Below are 7,859 nucleotides of genomic sequence, written 5' to 3'. Positions count from 1 at the left end.
CCCACAGAGAGAGACATCAGTTCGTGAACACAAAACAGCAACCCTACAGAGAGAGACATCTGGACATGAGCACAAAACACCAATCCCACAGAGAGAGACATCAGGACATGAACACAAAACACCAAGCACACAGACAGAGACATCAGATCATGAACACAAAACACCAACCACACAGAGAGAGACATCAGGACATGAACACAAAACACCAACCCCACAGAGAGAGACATCAGATCATGAACACAAAACACCAACCCCACAGAGAGAGACATCAGGACATGAACACAAAACACCAACCTCACGGAGACATCAGGACATGAACACAAAATACCAACCTCACAGAGACATCAGGACATGAACACAAAACACCAACCCCACAGAGACATCAAGACATGAACACAAAATACCAACTCCACAGAGACATCAGGACATGAACACAAAATACCAATTGCACAGAGAGAGAGAAATCAGGACATGAACCCAAAAACACCAACCCCACAGAGCGAGACATCAGGACATGAAAACAAAAAATCAAACCCACAGAGAGAGACATCAGGACATGAGCAAAAAACACCAAGCCCACAGAGAGAGAGATCAGAACATGAACACAAAACACCAACCCCCCACAGAGAGACATCAGGACATGAAAACAAAACACCAACCCCACAGTGAGCGACATCAGGATATGAACACAAAACACCAACCCCAAAGAGAGAGACATCAGGACACGAACACAAAACACCAACCCCACAGAGAGAGACATCAGGACATGAACCACAAAACAAAAGCCCCTCAGAGATAGACATCAGGACCTGGACACAAAACACCAACCCCACAGAGAGAGAGATCAGGACATGAACACAAAACACCAACCCCACAGAGAGAGACATCGGGACATGAACACAAAACACCAACCACACAGAGAGAGATATCAGCACATGAGCACAAAAATCCAACCCCACAGAGAGAGACATCAGGACATGAACACAAAACACCAACCCCACAGAGAGAGACATCAGGACATGAACACAAAACACCAACCCCAAAGATAGAGACATGAGGACATGAGCACAAAACACCAACCCCTCAGAGAGAGACATCAGGACATGAACACGAAACACCAACCACACAGAGAGAGACATCAGGACATGAGCACAAAACACCAACCACACAGAGAGACATCAGGATATGAACGCAAACACCAACCACACAGTGAGAGATATCAGGACATGAGCACAAAACTCCAACCCCACAGAGCGAGACATCAGGACATGAACACAAAACACCAACCCCACAGAGACATCAGGACATGAACACAAAACACCAACCCCACAGATAAATTAGGACATGAACACGAAACAGCAACCCTGGAGAGAGAGACATCAGGACATGAACGCAAAACACCAACTCCACAGAGCCATCAGGACATGAACACAAAATACCAAGCGCACAGAGAGAGAGACATCAGGACATGAACCCCAAAACACCAACCCCACAGTGAGAGACATCAGGACATGAACTCAAAACACCAACCCCACAGAGACATCAGGACTTGAAGCCCAAAACACCAACCCCACCGAGAGAGACATCAGGACATGAACACAAAACACCAACCCCACAGAGAGAGACATCAGGACATGAACACAAAATGCCAACCCCACAGAGAGAGAGACATCAGGGCATGTGCTCAAAACACCAACCCCACAGAGAGAGAGATCAGAACATAAACATAAAACACCAAACCCAGAGAGAGAGACATCAGGACATGAACACAAAACACCAACCCCACAAAGAGAGAGACATCAGGGCATGTGCTCAAAACACCAACCCCACAGAGCGATGCATCAGGCCATGAACACAAACACGAAGCCCACAGAGAGAGACATCAGGACATCAACAAAAAACCCCAACCCCACAGAGAGAGACATCAGGACATGAACTCAAGAAACCAACCCCACAGAAAGAGAGATCAGAACATGAATATAAAACACTAACCCCAGAGAGAAAGACATCCGGACATGAACACAAAACACCAATCCCACAGAGAGAGACATCAGAACATGAACACAAAACACCAACCCCACAGAGACATCAGGACATGAACATCAAACACCAACTACACAGAGACTTTAGGACATGAACATGAAACAGCAACCCCACAGAGCAAGACATCAGGACATGAACACAACACACCAATCCCACAGTGAGAGACATCAGGAGATGAACTCAAAACACCAACCCCACAGAGATATCAGGACATGAACAAAAAAACACCAACCCCACAGAGAGAGACATCAGGACATGAACACAAAACACCAACCCCACAGAGAGAGAGTTATCAGGGCATGTGCTCAAAACACCAACCCCACAGAGAGAGACATCAGGACATGAACACAAAATACCAAGCCCACAGAGAGAGAGATCAGAACAATGAACACAGAACACCAAACCCCCACAGAGAGAGAGACATCAGGGCCTGTGCACAAAACACCAACCCCACAGAGAGAGACATCAGGACATGAACACAAAACACCAACCCCACAGGGAGAGGCATCAGGACATGAATACAAAACACCAACCTCACAGAGAGAGACATCAGGACATGAACACAAAACACCAACCCACAAAGTGCGACATCAGGATATGAACACAAAACACCAACCCCAAAGAGAGAGACATCAGGACATGAACACAAAACACCAACCCCACAGAGAGAGACATCAGGACATGAACACAAAACAACAGCCCCAGAGAGAGAGACATCAGGACATGAACACAAACACCAACCCCACAGAGAGAGACATCAGGACATGAACCACAAAACAACAACCTCACAGAGATAGACAACAGGACCTGGACACAAAACACCAACCCCACAAAGAGAGACATCAGGACATGAAAAGAAATCACCAACCCCTCTGAGAGAGACATCAGGACATGAACACAAAACACCAACCCCACACAGAGCGACATCTGGCCATGAACACAAAACACCAACCCCACAGAGACATCAGGACATGAATTCAAAACACCAACCCCACAGTGAGAGTCATCAGTTCATTAACACAAAACACCAACCCTAAAGAGAGAGACATCTGGATATTAACACGAAACACCAACCACACAGACGGACGCCAGGACATGAACCCCAAAACACCAAACCCACAGAGAGAGACATCAGGACGTGAACCCCAAAACACCCACCGCACAGAGAGAGACATCAGGACATGAACAGAAAACACCAACCCCACAGAGAGAGACATGAGGGCATGAGCACAAAACACCAACCCCACAGAGAGAGACATCAGGACATGAACTCAAAAAACCAACCCCACAGAGAGAGAGATCAGAACATGAACATAAAACACTAACCCCAGAGAGAGAGACATCAGGACATGAACATGAAACACCAACCCCACAGAGAGAGAGATATCAAGGCATGTGCTCAAAATACCAACCCCACACAGAGAGACATCAGGACATGAACACAAAACACCAACCCCACAGAGAGATTCATCAGGCCATGAACACAAACACCAACCCCACAGAGCAAGACATCAGTACAACAACTCAGAACACCAACCCCACAGAGAGAGACATCAGGACATGAGCAAAAAACACCAAGCCCACAGAGAGAGAGATCAGAACATGAACACAAAACACCAACCCCCCACAGAGAGAGAGACATCAGGGCCTGTGCACAAAACACCAACCCCTGAAAGTGAGACATCAGGACATGAACACAAACACCAACCCCACAGGGAGAGACATCAGGACATGAACACAAAACACCAACCCCAAAGAGAGAGACATCAGGACATGAACACAAAATACCAACCCCACAGAGAGAGACATCAGGACATGAACCACAAAACAACAACATCACAGAGATAGACAACAGGACCTGGACACAAAACACCAACCCCTCTGAGAGAGACATCAGGACATGAACACAAAACACCAACCCCACAGAGACATCAGGACATGAACACAAAAGACCAGCCCACATACAGAGACATCAGGACATGAACTCGAAACACCAACCCCACGGTGAGACATCAGTTCATTAACACAAAACAACAACCCTAAAGAGAGAGACATCTGGATATTAACACGAAACACCAACCACACAGACGGACGCCAGGACATGAACCCCAAAACACCAAACCCACAGAGAGAGACATCAGGACGTGAACCCCAAAACACCCACCGCACAGAGACATCAGGACATGAACAGAAAACACCAACCCCACAGAGAGAGACATGAGGGCATGAGCACAAAACACCAACCCCACAGATAGAGACATCAGGACATGAACTCAAAAAACCAACCCCACAGAGAGAGAGATCAGAACATGAACATAAAACACTAACCCCAGAGAGAGAGACATCAGGACATGAACACGAAACACCAACCCCACAGAGAGAGAGATATCAGGGCATGTGCTCAAAATACCAACCCCACACAGAGAGACATCAGGACATGAACACAAAACACCAACCCCACAGAGAGAGACGTCAAGACATAAACCCCAAAACACCAACCCCACAGAGAGAGACATCAGGACATGAACACAATACACCAACCACTCAGAGAGAGACATCAGGACATGAACCCCAAAAGACCAGTAATTGGCTGGTTTGGATTTGTCCTGCTTTTTGTGTACAGGACATACTTGCGCAATTTTCCACCTTGCCACGTAGATGGCAGTGTTGCAGCTGTACTGGTACAGCTTGGCTAGTGGCGCAGCAAGTCCTGGAGCACAACTCTTCATTATTATTGCTGGAATATTGTCAGGCCTCCTAGCTTTTGCAATATCCAGTACCTTCTGCTGTTTCTTCATTGGCTGAAGACTGGCATCTGTGATGCTGGGGACCTCTTGAGGAGGCCAAGATGGATCATCCACCTGACACTCCTGGCTGATGATTGTTGCAAGTGCTTCAGCTTTATCTTTTGCATTGATGTGCTGGGCTCCTCCATCATTGAGGTTGGGGAAATTTGTGGAGCCTCCTCCTCCAGTGAGTTGTTTAATTGTCCATCAGCATTCACGCCTGATGTGGCAGGACTGCAGAGCTTAGATCTGATACGTTATTTAGGGGTCACTTTGCTCTGTCTATCACTTCCTGCTTATGCTGTTTGTAATGCAAGTTGTCCTGTGTTGTTGCTTCACTATTATTAAATATGCATGGTGCACCTCTGGCATGCCTTCCTGCACCCTTCATTGAACAGTGTTGATCCCCTGGCTTGGTGGCAATGTTAGAGTGGGGGATATGCTAGGCCATGAGGTTACAGATTGTGTTCGAGTACAGTTCTGCTGCTGGCCCACAGTGCCTCATGGATGCCCAGTTTTGAGTTGCTAGTTCTGGATGAAATCTATCCCATTGGGAGGACTTTGCAGGGTCAACGGGGCTGGGTTGTTCTTGTTGTCAATGCTGGGAGGTCTGCCTGGTTTCATTCCTTATCAACTTTCCTGTAGCAGTTTGTTACAACTGAGTGGCTTGCTTGGCCCTTTCAGAGTTGCAGTTAAGAGTCAGCCACATTGCTGTGGGTCTGGAGTCACATGTAGGCCAGACTGGGTAGGGATGGCAGATTCCTTCCCTAAAGGGCATTTGCCAATCAGATGGATTTTTAATGACATTTGATAATAGTGTATGATCACCTTTTGATTCCAGATTACTTAATTGAACTTAAATTTGGGATTTGAACCTATGTCCCCAGAGCCCTGGCCTGGTTTACGAGTGCAGTGACAGTACCACTTCACCACCACCATCGTGTTGGGTGGGGTGTCTTCCCTTCCCATGGGGGCCAGATCACAGCCCCAGTCCTCTGTGTTGATGGTGTGTGTCTGTTTGTGTGAGAGATGTGGAATGCCAGTAAAAGCAGACTATGACACTTCGAATGTCCAGCACTGGGGTACATTAGGCTCCCTATACAAACCTTCAGCCCCTCCACAATTAACTTTTGAAAATATTGTGCATTAGCATGAATAAAAATTCTGCATTTGTAATTAGAGATATATTTTACATTTAAATGGAGAGTATGATGATACTGATTGTACATTCTCATTGTTCTACACTTTTCACAGGATATGTACCAGAAGTGCATATTATAATGTGTAATATAGCTCACATATGTGTTCCTGCAACAGTTACTCAGTGATTTTGTGTGCAAACAATAATCATTACCAGAGAGTGGGCTAGATTAAATTATTTTCTTTGATCTTATTTATTGGTTCACAGTTTTGGAATAGTCATGTAGCTTTAAAAATTTATAAAACTGTAGCATAAACAGAATGGGAAATATATGAAATCATGTGAAAGGCTGCAATGTAAGTACATGGGAATCTATATGTCTGTCAATATATGTGGATGTATATCAGTAAATCTAGACCTTTCACTCCCACTGCTGAAACCTGTTTGTTTACTTATGTAGTTTCATGAATAATTCATTCAATTTTTTGTTCTTATTTATTTTAATTTTTTAATATTTATTTATTCATAAAATTTTCTTAATCCTTCTTCCCCAAACCCCCCACAGGGCCACCTGTCACTTGTTTCTCTGTTGTGCTTTTACAGAGTGCTGACCCTTGTTCTTCTATTAACACATTCTGCCACTATCAGCACCTTCATTAGTCTTTAACATTATCATTAACAGTCCCTATGTCTTGTGTTCATGATATCTTTGTCACTTTCTCCTTAGCTCCCACCTATCCCTGATCTTCTATCTTGTTTCATTTGCTCCATCCACTCTTAAATAGTATAAATCCCATCACATTTCTACTCTTTAGCTCTGAAGAAGGGATGTTAACTCTGCTTCTCTCTCCACAGATGCTGCCAGAACTGCTGAGTTTTTACAGCAATTTCTGTTTTAGCTTCATTCACTTTTTTTCAGTACCCAAATTTTTCTTTTCTAGAAAACTGCCCAGTTTGCCAACTGGGGATCTCCAGTGAGTGTATTTCCCTCACAGAGTGAGGAGAATAATGCTGATGTTTTGACCCTGCCTCATTTCCCAGTTTAATACTTGGGCCAGGATTTTACGGCCCCATCACAGTGTGCCTCCCCCCAGCAGATGCAGCGAGCCATTTAAATCTCCATTCAGTTCGGTGGGACCATGATATCCCGCCGGGCGTGAGGGGCTGTAAAATTCTGGCCTTGGGCTCTCTCTCCTTCCCTGTTCTCTCTCTCTCTCTCTCTCCCTGAGCTGCCCCCACTTTCTGTTGTTCTCCACCTCTTTATGGGGTTTTCCAGTCAGCCTCTTCCTCACTAACATTCCCTGGAATTCCCCCTGATTTTATTTTCACTCCTCATTTCACACCCTCTCTGTTCTTTCTACACATTCAAACACAGCCCAGATATTTCAAACACACCGATCAGGCTGCCCTCTGTCCTTTCATCATCTGTTACTGGGTAGATTAGATTTAGTCAGGTTAGTGAGATTCAGGGACTCTGACCATGCAACCTGTTTCACAATGTCACATTGTGAGAGCTGAGAGAGAAAGACTTGCATTTCTGTAGCATCTTGCTCAATGCTCAGTTGCTTTTATAAATATGATAATGCCTTGTCTAAATGTGAAATGTTCCTGTTTTAATATTTCCCATCTAAAAGCTGCCCATTGGCCACATCATTTGAAAACAGATTCAGTTCCCAGAATTACATTGGTAGGATCCTGCTCTACATCAGCACTACCTTCTCAATTCCTCTCTTTTCTCTCTAAACCACCATTCTGATTGTCCAACATCCAGTGAGCAGAAAATTCTTCCAATTGATTACTGGGAAGATCAAAACCATTGTCATTAGTCCCCAGCACAAACTCTGCTTATTTACTGAGCAAAGGTCCGAGGCATGAACTACAGAGTCTTG

The sequence above is a fragment of the Carcharodon carcharias genome, chromosome 19, assembly GCF_017639515.1.
Source record: "Carcharodon carcharias isolate sCarCar2 chromosome 19, sCarCar2.pri, whole genome shotgun sequence".
Lineage (NCBI taxonomy): Eukaryota > Metazoa > Chordata > Chondrichthyes > Lamniformes > Lamnidae > Carcharodon > Carcharodon carcharias.
This window is presented reverse-complemented; position numbering follows the sequence as displayed.